General features: G+C 44.9%; 3 long non-coding RNA genes across 5 annotated transcripts; 2 read left to right on the top strand and 1 right to left on the bottom strand.

Moving 5' to 3' along the window:
* The first annotated feature begins 2,433 nt into the window (after positions 1 to 2,433).
* On the top strand, positions 2,434 to 8,642 carry LOC118559258. 2 transcript variants are annotated; one of them, XR_004928731.1, is made up of 3 exons: positions 2,434 to 2,473; positions 7,911 to 8,013; positions 8,114 to 8,642. It is a non-coding gene; the product is annotated as an uncharacterized LOC118559258 (long non-coding RNA). The 2 variants fall into 2 exon arrangements; XR_004928732.1 differs by lacking the exon at positions 2,434 to 2,473 and adding an exon at positions 7,480 to 7,533.
* LOC118559259 lies at positions 4,235 to 6,725 on the bottom strand. Its single transcript, XR_004928733.1, has 3 exons — positions 6,688 to 6,725; positions 6,119 to 6,244; positions 4,235 to 4,268 (listed from the first exon to the last, which is right to left on the bottom strand). It is a non-coding gene; the product is annotated as an uncharacterized LOC118559259 (long non-coding RNA).
* Positions 8,643 to 14,975: 6,333 nt separating the features above from the next.
* Positions 14,976 to 16,421, top strand: LOC118559257. 2 transcript variants are annotated; one of them, XR_004928729.1, is made up of 3 exons: positions 14,976 to 15,104; positions 15,192 to 15,688; positions 15,777 to 16,421. It is a non-coding gene; the product is annotated as an uncharacterized LOC118559257 (long non-coding RNA). The 2 variants fall into 2 exon arrangements; XR_004928730.1 differs by having other exon boundaries at positions 15,763 to 16,421.
* Positions 16,422 to 17,226: the final 805 nt, after the last annotated feature.

Genomic DNA, 17,226 nt, shown 5'->3' with positions numbered 1-17,226 from the left:
AGCAGTGGTTTGGATCAGTGGCATTAGCAGTGTATGGTGAACACATATTTCACACTTGCAGAATCAGCAGAATGTCTTTGAGAAATCTCCGATCTGAGGTCAGATCCAGTCTTTCAGTGCGCTCTCTTTCTTCCACTCTTTATTAAACTTTTCCCCATATTTTCCCCACTTACTGCCTCTCATTCTCTTGCTGTCTCATCACTAGTTTCCCTGTTACTCTGGGCTCTGGCCTGTGTGTGTTTGGGATGTGCTGAATCAACTCTGGTTGACGTGATGACCAGGAAACTGGGACATGGAAAGGACAAACAATCTACCACTAATATTCCGCTTTATTGTGGGAAACTGAGAGATAATTAAATTATTTCTCTCACAAAGAAAGTCAAGCCAAACAAACAACTTCACCTTCAAAAACACTGGGTCCTGGTTATGGGAGTAGTTGAGCAGTCGTGGTGTTGCCTGTGCACAAATAATCTTTTCTGTCTTCTTTTCCTTTTGACTCATTGCCAGGTTATAGTGGAGCAGGTAGTGACTATATGGAATACAATAAAAACTAATGTGATTGTTTTTAAATTACTTTATCCAAATGTCATTTTTGGGTTTAATCCATCTTTTTAACAAACATCTAAATGTCTTATTTCATGAGATCTGGGCTGTTTAGAAAACATCCAGGGCTTCAGACCATTTTGGTAGAATAACACCTTTTTCTTTTCTCTCACTTCTTCAGCTTCCAGCTCTGCTTTGATAGCTCTGCTTCATCTTTCTCTGTTCTCATCTCTCCTACTGCTTAATCAGAGCACTGCATTCTGGGATCTTTATGTGCTCAGACAGAATAGTACATTTTAGTAAATGGAAAGGGGAGCAGTAGTTGATGATGCATTATGTTACATTGTTACCTTTGTGATTGTAAATCTTAAATATTTTATTTAAACAGACATAAATAATTAATGGGTAGTGTTAAATGGCTGGGTAACCAGCGGGTCCCATTACTGATGGGGGCCCAGGTGGTTGTTTTCAGCCTCTCTGCATTGAGGTAACGTATAGTTGTCTGCAGATGAATATATCAGAATCAGAATGTTTATTATTGTCGTTGTACATCATGTTCCACACATGTACAACGAGATTAAAGCCAGGTCCAACCAGTGCACTCATATCAAAATGTCAGATAATCAAAAATATATACAGTACAATATACAGCAGTGTTATGTACATTAGAGATATAATATATGTTGCTGTATAGATTGTTAAATATGTGTGTAAATATTTCAGGACAGAAACTGTAAATATTGTACAGTGTAAAAATTGCAGTTTTTTTGAATGATGAATAATGTCAATAAACTTATATTTACATCAACTTTTTAGCAGACAAAAGTTAACAAATCTATCAGTGAACTAACAATTCCATCATGTTTTAGCAGGTAATGGACAGAAATCTGGTCTCAACAGGATGGAGAACTTTGTACCTGAGAGTTTCCAGTCTGCAGTTTGGACTCTCCAGTCCAGCAGAGAGAAGCTTCACTCCTGAATCCTGCAGGTTGTTGTTACTCAGGTCCAGTTCTCTGAGACTGGAGGACTGGGAGCTGAGAACTGAGGACAGAGCTTCACAGCTTCTCTCTGAGAGGTTACAGCCACTCAGTCTGAGGAGACAGGGAGAAAAATCTGCTATTAAACAATTCATCAGAAATATTGTTGATTTCTTTACAGTCACCAATGTTCTCCTTGGAAAGATTGATGGATCTGTCTGATTTTACACGTCTTTATGTTGCCTTTTGTTGTGAACTGGTTCATTATAAATAAACTGAATCAATATTTACCTCATTATCAGATTTCTCACTATCAGAAATAAAAGCAGCAACAATCTGTGTCCTTACAGAGCTTTGTTGGAGGCTTTAACCACTGGCAGCAGCCTCAGAAGAACCTCCTCTGAAGCAGAGTATTTCTTCAGGTCAAACACATCCAGATCTTCTGCTGATGACACTAAGATGAAGATCAGAGCTGACCACTGAGCAGGAGACAGTTTATCTGTGGAGAGACTTCCTGAACTCAGAGACTGTTGGATCTCCTCCACTAGAGAACGATCCTTCAGTTCATTCAGACAGTGGAACAGATTGATGCTTTTCTCTGCAGACACATTCTCACTGATCTGCTCCTTGATGTACTGAACTGTTTCCTGATTGGTCTGTGAGCTACTTCCTGTCTGTGTCAGCAGACCTTGTAGGAGTCTCTGATTGGTCTGCAGTGAAAGTCCCAGGAGGAACCGGAGGAACAAGTCCAGGTGTCCATTTGGACTCTGTAAGGCCTGATCAACAGCTGTCTGGTGAAGAGACTTTAGTTTAGGTTTAAAAAATAAAGACCACTTAGATGTTTGTGTTTCTTCCATCAGGTTGACACCAGAGTTGATGAAGGTCAGATGAACATGAAGAGCAGCCAGAAACTCCTGAACACTCAGATGGACGAAGCAGAACACCTTGTCCTGGTACAGCCCTCTCTCCTCTCTAAAGATCTGTGTGAACACTCCTGAGTACACTGAGGCTGCTCTGATATCGATGCCACACTCTGTCAGGTCTGATTCATAGAAGATCAGGTTTCCTTTCTGCAGCTGATCAAAAGCCAGTTTTCCCAGAGACTCAATCATCTTCCTGCTCTCTGGACTCCAGTGTGGATCTGTTTCAGCTCCTCCATCATACTTGACCTTCTTCACTTTGGTCTGAACCACCAGGAAGTGGATGTACATCTCAGTCAGGGTGCTGGGCAGCTCTCCTCCCTCTCTGGTCTCCAACACGTCCTCCAGAACCGTAGCAGTGATCCAGCAGAAGACTGGGATGTGGCACATGATGTGGAGGCTTCTTGATGTCTTCATGTGGGAGATGATCCTCCTGGCCTGCTCCTCATCTCTGAATCTCTTCCTGAAGTACTCCTCCTTCTGTGGGTCAGTGAACCCTCTGACCTCTGTCACCATGCCAACACACTCAGGAGGGATCTGATTGGCTGCTGCAGGTCGTGTGGTTATCCAGAGGCGAGCAGAGGGAAGCAGTTTCCCCCTGATGAGGTTTGTCAGCAGAACATCCACTGAGGTGGACTCTGTAGCATCAGTCAGGATCTCCTGGTTCTGGAAGTCCAGAGGAAGTCGACTCTCATCCAGACCATCAAAGATGAACAGAACCTGGAAGTGTTCAAAGCTGCAGATTCCTTTGGTTTCAGTAAAGAAGTGATGAACAAGGTCCACCAAGCTGAACTTTTTCTCTTTCAGCACATTCAGCTCTCTGAAGGTGAATGGAAATATGAAGTGGATGTTCTGGTGGGCTTTGTCTTCAGCCCAGTCCAGAGTGAACTTCTGGGTTAAGACTGTTTTCCCAATGCCAGCCACTCCCTTTGTCATCACTGTTCTGATTGGTTGATCTCTTCCAGGTGGGACTTTAAAGATGTCTTCTTGTCTGATGGTTGTTTCTGGTCTGTGTGGTTTCCTGGATGCTGTTTCAATCTGTCTGACCTCATGTTCATCATTGACCTCTCCAGTCCCTCCCTCTGTGATGTAGAGCTCTGTGTAGATCTGGTTCAGAAGGGTTGGACTTCCTGCTTTAGCGATCCCCTCAAACACACACTGGAACTTCTCCTTCAGACCAGATTTAAGTTGATGTTGACAAACTGCAGCAAGATGTTCTAAATTAACAGAAAAAGTGAAATCAGGAAGGAAACCAAATGATCTTCTGAAGATGATGTGAATAAATGTGATTCCATCTCTTCAGACATCAGTAAATGTGTGATTTATCCATCAGGTTAAATCTTTGTAGAAATCCTCTTACTGCTCTGCAGACGGTCAGCCAGCTCCTCCTGCTTCATCCTCCTCAGGAAGTTCAGAGTGATCTTCATCAGTGCCTCTCTGCTGCTCCTCCTCTGCTCTTCATCCTCACCTTCCAACACCTCCTCATCATCTCTCTGACTCTCTGAGCAGTCTGGGTCATCTGGACTCAGAACCTTCTGGATCTTCTTCAGCTCCTTCTTCACAAAAGTGACAATGTTGTCCTCCAGCAGCTGGAACAGAATAATAAATGAAGGACACATCAGACTGAGATCATGGATCCAAACATCAGAACCATGTTGGACAGACTGACGGTCCACAAAGTCCACCAAGTCCAGCATGGAGACGACTGAACAGAACCGATGGAAAAGTAGTTGTTGTACATGTACAGACCATAAATATGGAGTCCAGCTGGGTTTGATGCTGCCGGGCAGACGGACCTCTGGGAACCTCTGAGTTCTGCTGGTCCACTCTGTGGAGGAACCAGAACAATTAGGAAGGAAGGAACTATTCATCCAGCAGTTTTCACAGATGAAATCACCAAGAGCTTCACAGTAAAAGTCCTTAAAACAGAAAAACCGACCATCAAATGAACACGATACAAATAAGTTAAAAAGAGGAAGATGAGATAAAAGGATGAAGACCAGAACCAGTAGAACCACCCAGTAGACATTTTAAAAAGTGGGTCTTGAACTGGGACTTCAAACTGTCCACACTGTCAGCAGATCTGATGCTGGTGGGGACAGTGACCCAGAGCTTGGAGACAGTGGAGGTGAAGGTTCTGTCCACACAGGTCTTCAGGACAGTGTGTGGGACATCCAGCAGGTTCTGATGACTAGATCTGAGGTGGTGTGGACCTGGAGGAGGTCTGAGATATGTGGCTGTGTGTCCATGTAAGGTTCTGGATGTGATGGTGAGTATTTTAAAATGGATCCTGTAAGTCCCTGGAAGCCAGTGAGCTCACATTATATCTGTCCACACAGAGACAATCAGAAGGTAAAGGTCCATGAAGGACATCTGGATGTGAGCAGAGAACCAGAGGATCCAGGTAGTTGGAGATGTTTAATGTTCCTGCTGATCCACTAAGAACTAGCAGAACCTCTGATGGTCCACTTCAGCTCAGCTTGGTTCCACCAACCACATGATGAAGCTTTCCTTCCCTGCTGAACTGCTCTCACAACGCACACAGGAACCAAGTCTTGATGGGTCAGACTGGCTCTACCAGCTATTTCCCAGCGGGTCGTGGAAATGTGATCCACTGTTAGTCTGACATGGAGCCAGGAAGCAGCAGAACCTCCTGATCAGCATCAACACTCCAGACATGAAGACATGAAGGTGTTTTCATCAGAACAGGGCAGCTGATTTCTGGAGATAACGGATCAAACCTCTGTCTGCAAATAGAACTGGAACATCTGAGAGCTCACTGGGAGGAACTGGGTTTCTGTTCTTGGCTCTTAAAGAAATGTAACGGGTCATTTCCAGAACCTCAGACCCCGACTGAGGAGACCGGTCCATACTAGGGCTGGTGATTGGCTAAAATATCACAACATGATTCCTTGCAGTGAAATCAGGATTTTATTAGTTTCCCAAAGTAACAATAAAGCTGTTGAAGAAAAATCTAGAGAAGCATTTAGACCAGAGCATTTCTGGACCCATTTTAATGAGTTGCTGCAGTTCTGCTAACTTGTCTGAAGCTCAACTGAAATGTAATAAATCCATTGAGATATTTAAGAGCTGAAGAACAGCTGCAGCTCTAAACTCCTGTGAGGGAACAACACCAAGTCTCTGGTTCTGATCCCAGTGATTGTTCCAGCTCCAGCTGAGAAGAACTGAAACTCTTCAGTCACTAAAACTGAGGAAGACTTTCAGATACGATGACAAAACGGTTCAGGAACAAAGAAAGAAAGTCCAGTTGGTTCCATGTTGGATTTGATTCAATCACTATGAATATGGGAGAGGGACTAAAGAGTCCAGTTAGCTCATTAACATGGAACAGAACCAATCAGAGTGAGCTCCAGTCCAAACTAAATCTTTGACTTTAAGCAGAGAAAAGTGTTTAATGATGGCGACTAATCAATGAGGCCCAAAAGCAAACAGATCAGAGCTGTTAAACATGATGTAGCAGCATCCAGGACGCCTCCAACAACATCCATTCTTTCCACTTTCACTGCTGTGGTTCTGGAGAACATCCAACACACACCGCTTCACATATGAACATAGAAATGTGGGAAAAAGAGCTGAGCTCACGTTAAACACATGTTGGAATAAAAACATTTCAGACTGACTCAGTTTCCACAGTTACAGCAGTTAGATACAGCTCACCTCTCTGAGGATGCAGGTCCTGAAGATTTGAAGTCAATGAAACGATGGTTTGACCTGTTGCTCTTAAAGGACACACAGCTGGGTTCTGGTTCTGGTTGATGTGTTTCTGTAAGTTTCTTAGGAATCCTGTGAAAATAAACCTTATTTTAACACATACATAGAGGGACCATCTGGTTTTGTTGGTCTGGGTCGTATTTAGACAGAAAATAAATGTAAAGATTCTTCCATAAATGTCTGATCCGCCGTCCTTCTTTCTAGGATGAATAATGTTGAACACATGTTGGTCATCAAGATCCAGGAAATGTTCTGGAAGTTGGTGAGTTTTTCCAGATGTGTTCTGCTGGAACCCAGAGCTCTAAGCAACAGGCTGGTGTCACTCAGCTGGTTCTGCAACAGTGACTTGCTGTTTGTCAGAACCCACTGGTACCATGCTGAGCTGCTCTGTTCAGTCTGGATGAAGCAGCAAAGAGGAACAGCAGCAGCTTCAGGACCACTTGGTCTCTTCTGGCCTGATATAGTGAGAACGCTGTGTGAAAAGGGCTCTGGACACTTAGAGATGCTGATCTCACCTCTGAGCGTGGCTCTGGCTCTCAGCTTCCCCACACAGAGTGGTTTTAGAGGGAGGGACTCCCTCCTCTCTGTCCTCACACTGATCCATGCTGCTGAATTCACATCCACATCAGCTCACACACACTTTCTACCTTCACCTGCAGAGGAAACACAAATCATTCATCTGCACATCAACTCTGATCATCGTTTATTCGGACGAGTTTAATAAAAAAGATTAAACTGTTTGCATTTTGCTACCATGAAATTCAGACTTAAACTAAATCAAGCGTAAAGTCTGGAAACATGTTTTAGTTTCCAGACTTTGAGAACAAACAGAAACTAAAGGATGATGTTGAAGGAATGCAGTGATTCCAGTTTGACTGGAGAGACTAAAAGGAGTTACAGAACCACAGACGACGGTTTAGAACCAGGAACTAAAAAAATAAAAAAACAAACAGTGAATTATTTTTGAATCTAGCACTTAAATAATTTACACTAAGACAAATTATACATTTATTCCTTTAGATTAGTCTTCAAACAGCAGAGATGAAACTTTGTGCTGAAATCAGAAGTGAACATGTTCTCCAGACATCAGAGAGCAGAAACAAAGAGGAAAGTTCCTCAAGACAAAGTTCTGGTAGGAAACAAAGCAAACTTACAGTTTGTTCAGACGGTCCAAAGTGCTGAAGAACAAGATGTGAACCACTGAGACACAGGTGAGCTGCTACCTGGAAGGAGGCGGAGCTTCAGCTGTGATGGAGGTGGGACAGGTAGGTTAGTGGGAGGAGTTCAGATCTGACTGCCTTCTGGTTCTCAGACTCATCTCTGCTGTTCTGCTGAAGAACCTGGTGCTACCTAGAAAGCAGGTGATGTAAAAACTCAGTTTAACTGTCTGCTAACAGTGAATTCAGAGAAACTCTGGTTCTTTCTCCAGAAAGAGGGACCAGTCTGACTCTGAGGAACAGACTGAGAAGACAAGCTGCTCCCTGCAGGATCTCCATGAGAAACTCTGACGTTCTTCTGCTCAGCCTAGAACATCAGTCTGAATGTGTTCCTCACTATTAAACCAGATTCTTTGCTTCACTCTTGGACATTTTTCTGACCCACATGTGATGAGCTGTTATCCCCACATGTAGTCACTGTACTGGAATAATGTTAACCTGAATTATTTTAATCTGTGTTATGATTCATAAACACATAATCATGAATAAGTTCCATGTTTCTGCCTTGTTCTTGTTCTCAGATGTCCTGAAGGTTCCTCATCAGTGATGCAGAAAACTTCATGTCTACAGAGTGTTGATCAGTCAGAGAAATGATTGAAGTGAAACAGATCTTACCATCATGATGTGAGTTTGTGGAGTTAAAACCAGCGAGGCAGTTCTATTTCTCTGATCTCAGCAATAAAAACACTAATAATAGCAGAACTTTGTTTGCTATTGTTGACAGGCTGACCAACAGCTCACCAATCATCCCTCCTGATGGAGACCAGCACCATCTATCTCCACCTCTGAGAACCTGCTGATGTCTCCTGAGCCTCCACAATCATTACAGCATCTAAATGACTTTAACAAACTGAATTATGTCTTCTGGACAGAAACACATCAGAAGAGAAAATCCACAACTTGCTGCCTGGATTTGTTCCCTCTGAGTTTCTAAAAGCAGTTTTTAGCTGTGATGCCGCTGAAATATTACAGATAGTAAATACTTCCCTGCAGTTAGTTTGTTTTCTAAAGGCTGAAAACTGCAGAGATCAAACCTCTGTTAGAGAAACCAACTCTAGATCCATGGATAATAAGTCCCTACAGGATCAGAACTAATCCACTGGTTCTGGAAAAGATAATTGAAAATGGTTCTGATGAACAAATGTATGACTTTCTGATGAAATGAATCTCTTCAGTGATTTCTAGTCAGGCTTCAGACCACAGCACAGAGACTGCACTGCTAAACGTTTACAATGATGCTCATCTTGACTGGAATGGCTTCAGAACTCCTCTGTTGGTTCTACTGGATCTCAGTTCTGCTGAACACAGTTCATCACAACATGTTGATGATCCAACTAGAACACTGGCTGGATTATCTGGTTCTGGCCTAAACTGGTTCACACCATATTTGGCAGACATGGATAACTTTGTGTCATCTGGTAAATAAATATAAATCTGGACCAACAAAAATTAAACGTGGGGTTCCTCAAGGATCCATTTTCAGCCCACTATTATTTCTCCTCCATCTGATGCCAACAGGTCAGATTCTAGAGTTCTCCAGCATCTCCTAACATCCATGCTGACTACATGTGACTTGTAATCTCCATGTTGCTGCTGAGCCTGGCTCACTGCACTCACTGAGTCAGTGTGTCCATAATATCAATGAGCGCATCAGTCACAATATGCTACAGCTTCATGCAGACAGAAAACATCATTTTTAGTCCAGAACTGTGAGGATCTAGATCAGTGGTCAGCTAGACTCTATGAAACATGAAGCTTTGACCATATTTCTGTTATTTTAGTCTCTCTGCACTGGCTGCCTGAACATTTTAGGATTCATTTTAAAATGCTTTTATCTGCTTCTAAAGCTCTAAATGGCCTTGCCACACATTAGCTGTCTGAACTAGTACATCCTGCACATCCTCTGTTCCCTCAGGTCACTGATCAGCTGATCCTGAGTCAGCCAAAGATGAAGCTTAAGCTCAGGGTGACTGAGCTTTAGCTGCAGCAGATCTAGAATTATGAAACAACCTTCCCTTGGACATCAGACAGTTCTCCTCCCTGTTTCACATTCATTTATAAAACCATCTATTCTCATCGACCTCTGACACCATCAGAGACTTTAAATTAATCTGATTATCATTATTTATATTTTGATTCTCTTTCCTTTTACTTAATTTATTACAGATTTTATTGTTGTTGTATTATTTTAACATAGGGCTGTTTATTTATTTTAGTTCTTACGGATTTTTATTTTCTTATTTCATTCATAAAACACTTTAAAACAATCACAGCTGCAAATATCAAAAGAAAAACAGTTAAAACAATAGAATCAACATTGATTTAACTGTAAAAACCAGAAGTCTCATGCTGTGCTTTAGGCCAAAGAGTAAAATGTGTTCAAGTTTTAAAGTTTAATGTCTTGTCATGTTATCATCTGGCTGCTGTTTATTCATATAGAGTAATTTGGTTCTGATGTGCTGACAGTGCTCTATAAATAAAGCTGGGATGGTACTGGGTCTAAAAACTGGAGAACAGAACATAAAGCTGGCTGTAGTTTTAGTCTTGGATCTAAATGTTCCACATTACTTCTGACATGATGGAGCGAGTCTGTTGAAGCTAGATGCCTTTCTCAGGGTAGGGCTGCATGTGAACGCTGCTACTTTCTGCTACATCACGTTGGCTCCATGCACGGCTCTGCTCAAAGCAGCAAAACAGGAACTATTTCTCTGCAAGTTCATGTTTCTAGTTCTGTTCAGTCTAGTTCTAGAGCTCAGAAACACTTTCTACCTTCACCTGCAGAGGAAACACAAATCATTCATCTGCACATCAGCTCTGATCATCTGATGACGTCACAGGTCACCTGGTTTGTAGTTTTTCTTTCAGACTAAAACAGTCAGCAGAGCGTCTGCAGTGATATCAGAGGCAGGTTGATAAAGTCTTGATGAGAAAGGAGAGAAGTTGTGCTGAAAATGTTTCCTGATGGCGTCCTGAGGAGAAATGAGCCCAGAGAACAGAGCTGCTGGTTGCTTCCTGCTGCAGGAACTGCTCAGACTGGTCTGGCTGAGTGGGAGTCAGAGGAAAGTTCACCTGCTGACGTCTGAAGACATGAAGCCTTCTCATGACTCCCAGTGTGAACACAAACACTCTGCTGCTGTTTAAATGGCTTCATTGTTGTTCTGCTGATCCAGGTTCTGTTCAGCTCTGATGGAACCACAACCTGCTTTAACTGGGAACCAACTGGACTCTTCATTGCTGGAGATTTGTCTCCCTCTGGTGGTGAACAGATAAACTGCATGATGTCTGATTATTAAACCCATTTGCTGCGTTTTTAAATGATCCAAACATGTCAGTGATGGTAAAAAGTGAGCAGAACCACAGTCAGTTCTAAGCTTTCATTTATCAGGACATGAATAAAAGATCATCTGTTCCTCAGCAGCTCTTAAAATGAGGGAAATACAACAGCAGCCCAGATTCCATTGGGTCATTATTTAGTGAACAGAACCAGAAGCAGAACCCTGAAGCAGTGAGTGAAAAACTAAGTCCATCCTTTCTGCTTCCACAGCAGGTCAGAGGCTCAGTAGCTGCAAGGAGCTGCTGATCACATGACAATCTGCACTTTAACCATTTTTAGCCCTTTAACACTAAACAACAATTAGTTGATGCTTTGCTGGAATTATGGCATCAAAACAGAAACAGAAAAACAAGATAAAAACCAAGAATCCACTAAAAATACAAACTAACACCAAATAATGATAAAAATCCATCAAAGTAACAAAGTAAACTGTAGTCCTTAATATCAGCACACTGCTGCTGCTAAAATGAGCCGTTGTTCTAATGCAGATTATTACTAGAGCTCCTAGAGAATTATTTCTCCTTATTTTAGTGCTGCTGAGCAGAGTGTCGACAGTCTCTGGTTAAAATCAGCATCAGCTGAGGATGTTCTGAAGATCCAGGTTGAAACCCTGATTTCATTTCAAACCATCAAAGTGAATTTAAAGTCAGAGTCAGAGAAAAGAGCAGAGAGGAGGCAGCTTGGTCCAAACTCCTTCTTTCCACCTGCAGCTGTTTTCCAGCTGTTCTCCACAGGTGGAGGCTGGATGTTTGGGAGGAGAGAAGCGGCACATTAAAGCTCCAGATGTTCCCAGCTGGATTCTTCCCACAGCAGCTGGAACAATTGCACAGATGAAATGATTGAGTCCTGAAAAATGGGATGTTTGGATGTGATCAGGTCTGCAGATGCCACTGACTGGGATTTGTGAAGAAAATGTCTCTCAGAGCTGTGAAGAGCTGTGCTTCTTTAGCAGGGGCGGTTCTAGACCAAATTTACCAGGGGGGCCAAGGTGGGGCCAGTGTTTTTTCACAGGGGCACAGAACAAAAAAAAATTAAAAACAATAAAACGGCAATATTTAACTGTGTAATAATATTAAGTGAGGCACTTGTGGCTCTGGAACTGCAGGTTTCAGACCCCTAGCAGTTGAAAACTTTGCCCCCTGCTCAATACGGCTAAAGCTAAATGTGAAACATCTTAAGTTTTAAATTCTTTTTAGAGTAAAGCTGTATAGGTAAAAAATAATATTGGTCAAAGTGACCAATCAGTTATGGTTTCTTTGCCATTGCAAATAATTATGAGAAGTTTATTTAACATCATGCTTTTAGTACAGGGGCCATAACAGGGGCCAGGGCCATTTCTACAGGGGCATGGGCCCCTGTTGGCCCCTGTCTAGAACCGCCCCTGTTCTTTAGAGGGAAAGCTCTGAAATCTTCACTCCTCCCATCCAGTGGTGTTCAGGTGGGCTCAATGGAGCGCACCCAGCAGGACTGTCGCTAGCTTGTACAGCGACCGTCACGCTTTTTTTTTGTAATCCTTACCAAACAGTAAAATAATTGACACAATTATATATATTTTTAATTTACTGAAAGGCTCAATGTAACTATTATTGGTTCCGTCCCGATAGCGGAAGCAATAAAAACTGTTGCGGCCGGACCATAGCTGCGAAAAAGAGTTGGCACTGGTTATGTTGTGGTTTTTAATACTGATTTATAGTTTATTTTAGTAGGGAACAAAACAAAGTTTGTGCATTCAGTTCAGTAGTTGTTAAAAATATATCTGTAATTTGTGTGTTTTTTAGCGTTATTCCTATATGGAATGTTTTTCAAACTTTTAAACATGTCTACTGGGCCACAAAGTAATGGTTTATGTTAAAATAAACATTTGGGTGAAGTTGTCGCAACCAGGTTTATCTTGTTTATCGTGAAGTTGGTCTTAACTTTTTATTTCAAGTGGCATTAAAAAGTCTTAAAAAGTCTTGAATTTAACTTCCCTTATGCTGTAGGAACCCTGATATATATCTAGATAGGTGTATGTGTGTTTATTTTACTGTTTTTTTTTTTACATAGGTTACCAAGAAAGTGGCCGGTGCAGCTGCCAACACAGCTGGGTGGTGCACCAATGTGGGCAACGAGCACGGCCAGGTTCTGGTGTGGGTCCTGACAGCAGCAGAGGGCCATGGACTGTGGCCCATGGCGGCTGGTCTTATGAGGCGCTACAGGGAGGCAGGAGTGGCACCTCCTGCCATAATGTATGTGGAGCGGGACTGCTGCAGCCCCCACGGACAGTCACAGGTCAGGGCCATGTTCGCTGAGTGGAGGGAGCTTCAGGTGCGCCTGGACATCTGGCACTTCATGCGGCGTTTTGCAGCAGGAGTCACCACTGAGGCTCATCAGCTGTATGGAATATTCATGGCTCGACTGTCCAGGTAAAGTCTTCATCTTGTTTGTATATTTATTGTCTAAAGTCTAACAGAGAACATGAACTCTGTCCAGGTGCATCTCTGAGCTGGATCCGGCAGATGTTGCTGCTCTTAGGCTGGCCAAGCAGGGGCAGCTTCTGGCCCAGGGAGTTGGTCCAGTCTCTGAGAAGGCCCTGGACCAGATGATCACCAGGAGGGAGTTGGCTCTTCACTGCTGCAAGAGGACCAGGGGAGCAGAGGAGACAGCCAGGAGGATCAAGGCCCTGGTGGATGAGATGGACAGTGAGAAGGGGAGGGACACTCTGGGAGGACCACTGGTGGACCACGAGTGCATTCAGCAGGTCTGGAAGGAGCAGCAGAGACACATCACCTGTATTCAGGACCCAGAGGGCTTCTCTCTGTACCTGAAGACAGGCACACTGAAGAAGGGTGGTGTGGACCTCTGCTGCTACCGCTGTGCTCGTGGCTCCACCTCCTTGGAGTCCTTCCACCTCCATCTAAATCGCTTCATCCCAGGTGGCTGATTTTATCTTTTAATGTTGTTGTTTTAAACGCAGAGAGTAAAAGTCATCTTCTTGGTTTCCCCTGCAGGGACCAGTGCCAGCGACGCCCACTTCCAGGCCGACCTCCTGGAGGGTCTGATGCTGGAACCAGGACCGCATGGAGGAAGCTGTGAGCTGAGGATCTACAGCAGCGCTGAGAGGGAGGCCATGGACCGACTCAGCTTGGACGAGCGCTACCAGCCTCCTGGGTCACATACAGGCAAGAATGATTAACCTTAACTCAGACGTGTTGGCAGAAGAAAAAACTGTTCTAGTGGTTTCTCTGGAGATGCATCCATGGTTTGCTGATGCCGACGTATTTCCACCAACCAACACTGACATGCAGCGCTAAAAGGAATCCTCCATTTTAAAAGCACAGAAACCAAAGCAACACATTTAGTGGTAAAAGATGTTTTTATTCTTCCTGATGAATAAACAAAGTCTAAAGCAGGTCAGAGACTGAAAGAGCCTGGAGTTTCATCACTTTCTACTTTCACTTTTTACTCTGCTACTTTCCACCACTATGGAGTGCATGTTTGAATACTTCCTTAGTTCACATTCTTGACTAATAATCTGTATTCTGCGTTCTTCTACAGGGGAGCTTCTTGGGATGGAGTACCTTTACAGTCAGTCTGGTCGTTCGCTGACTGTAATGGACAACCCAGAGGAAGAGGATCGGCTGGTGGAGCTGATGGATGATGAGGCGGTGCGCGATGAAGGCTTTGTGGAGGAGGAACCCGAGAACCTGACCGTGCCCGTCCTCTTTGCTCCAGAACACAGCAGCGTCCAGCAGGCCTCCAGCCCCTCTTCCTCTGCACCGTCCACATCCAGCCGAGGAGATCTACGTCAGCGCCTCAGCCAGAGTCCTCTGCCTCCTCCTCTGCCTCCTCCTCTGTCTCCTCCTCTGCCTCCTCCTCTGTCTCCTCCTCTGTCTCCTCCTCTGCCTCCTCCTCTGCCTCCTCCTCTGCCTCCTCCTCTGTCTCCTCCTCTGCCTCCTCCTCTGCCTCCTCCTCTGTCTCCTCCTCTGCCTCCTCCTCTGCCTCCCTCCTCTTTCTCCTCCTCTGCCTCCTCCTCTGCCTCCTCCTCTGTCTCCTCCTCTGCCTCCTCCTCTGCCTCCTCCTCTGCCTCCTCCCCTGTCTCCTCCTCTGTCTCCTCCTCTGCCTCCCTCCTCTTTCTCCTCCTCTGCCTCCTCCTCTGCCTCCTCCTCTGTCTCCTCCCCTGTCTCCTCCTCTGCCTCCTCCTCTGCCTCTTCCTCTGCCTCCTCCTCTGCCTCCTCCTCTGCCTCCTCCTCTGCCTCCTCCTCTGCCTCCTCCTCTGCCTCCTCCTCTACCTCCTCCTCTGCCTCCTCCTCTGCCTCCTCCCCTGCAGCGCTCTGTCCAGCCAACTGGAGCCTCTGGTCCTGCAGCATCAGCTGGGTCCAGCGTTGCAGACCAGGCCCCTGTGAGTAGACGACACGTTAGCTTCAGTGCAACATCACTGAGATTTTACATGCTGTGATGTATTTTGTATTTTAATACTTTCATGCAGGCTGCAGTCCTCGGACCTGACGGCATCCCAGGCTGGGATAAGGTCCAGGACTTGGCCGAGTACCTGGTGACCCTGCGTCAGGCTCTCTACCTGGACGAGCAGCAGGTCAGAGGTCATCTGCCTGTGACCTCTGACCTGGACAAGAGGAGGATCAATTACCAACCCAGGCACCAAGCCAAGCTGGCACACGGCCGCTTTAAGGCCCCCAAGAATACGGGCGTCACCCCGGGTGTGGACAGTGTCAAGAGGAGCCTGATTGGTCCTCCAGGGGGACCGGCTCAGTGGCCCAGCACCAGTCGTCTAGTTGAGGCTCTGTGCATTAAATTGTGTTCATTGCACAAGTCCCCAACAAAAAAGGATGGAGTGCGGCTTCCTCGGTGGACCAAAGTTCTCACCGACTACCACCACATCTGAGACCTGGTGCTGGACTGCCCCCCCCTGATGGAGGCCACCTCTCTGCAGCTTTTTGTCCTCAATCAGAGGACTCTGACACAGTGGTAAGCACAATGCTTTTTTTTTTTTACTTTGACATTTGAAATAAAAGTATCACAGTTAATTGTAATGGTGACAGTTTTCTGATTGCAGGTTTAATTGAAGGGAGAGCACGCAGGAGATTAGTATCCTCACCCAGGGCCTTGCTGCAGAGGACCACATCGTTGTGGTCAGCTCACAGCTGCCTCCTCCGCGGGAGAAGCTGGACGAAGCGCCGTCCCCCTCAGGACTCCAGCATGAGTTTGCCCTCCCGCCAAACAGAGCAGGTAAGGCTCCTAAGCTGCGGCCAGGCAGACGACCTGCTAGTGCCACCGTCCTGCAGCCCGTCACCCCAGCAGCTCCTCTTCCTATCCCAGCTCAGCTTCTTTTATTGAACCCTGGGTCGACAGTGATGGCAGCAGGTCATCACAGGGCTGCTCCTCCCCTGGCTCCTTATTTAACACCTGCCACACAGGTGGCTCCTGCACCCACTGCTCCTGCGTCTGTGTCCCGCTTCACTGAGAGGAACAGGCGACGCAGGGCAGAAGAGGAGGCCACCGGGAGCCAGAAACGAAAGTATGTGAGAGAAGTGGCTTTTAACAAGTGCAGCAAATGTGGGCAGCCAAAAACAAAAGAGTTTGGCCACAGCCGATTTGGCAGCGCCACTTTCTGCCCCAGTGCTTCAGAGGCAAATCCTTGGAGCAGTGGCTGGTAGAACAGCGGCAGCTGAAGAAACCGGGAAACCCACCCTAATAATGATGATAATAATAATGATAATAGTAACAAAACCAATAACATGTAAATATATATATATATATATATATATATATATATATATATATATTAGGGCTGGGCAAGTTAACGCGTTAATTTCGCGTTAACTCATTAGACTATTAACGGCGATATTTTCTTTAACGCGCGTTAACGCATGTTGCTCACATGCTTTTATTTTGTGAAGGTCTGTCCAACTTCCGTTTGTGTGCCGCACTTCCGTTTCAGCGCTTCCCTCGGCCAAATAACATTAGTTTGACTGAAATGATCAACTGTCGCGGCAACAGTGTCAAAACATGCAGAGCAATGGAAGTGGCAGGTCAGGGCCACAGCTTCAAACTATTCATGAGTGAGTGGATGATATAAAGAAGTGGCCTCATATAACGTACGAGGACATTTTAACCTGTTTTGTGTCGTTACTTGGTGCGGACGGCTCTGCTGTGCGACTTTACCGAAGCGAACCTCCGCAGTGAAAGAGTTGGATCGGTGTTAATAAATATCAACATGGATGACCTGGTATTCATGGAGGCTGATGTCCGTTCAAGCTAAAACTAGTCCGACGTTCACGCTGCTGGATTCTGACTGCATCAATCGGCTCTACGAGACCTCAGAGCGCTCTGATGCTGCGGCTCCAGGGAAAGCCTTCAGTCATGCAGCGGCGACTTATGGAAGGTAGGCTGATGAATTATCTGATTCAGAAACATACTGGCCGTTGGCTCGTTGTGATTAGATTGCTGCTCAGTTAATTTTGTAATGTTTGGGATTTAACTGATGTTATGAGAGGATATCTAAA

Source organism: Fundulus heteroclitus, unplaced genomic scaffold (assembly GCF_011125445.2).
Source record: "Fundulus heteroclitus isolate FHET01 unplaced genomic scaffold, MU-UCD_Fhet_4.1 scaffold_254, whole genome shotgun sequence".
NCBI lineage: Eukaryota > Metazoa > Chordata > Actinopteri > Cyprinodontiformes > Fundulidae > Fundulus > Fundulus heteroclitus.
The sequence above is the reverse complement of the archived record's forward strand: the minus strand, read 5'-3'. Positions and strand labels throughout refer to the sequence as shown.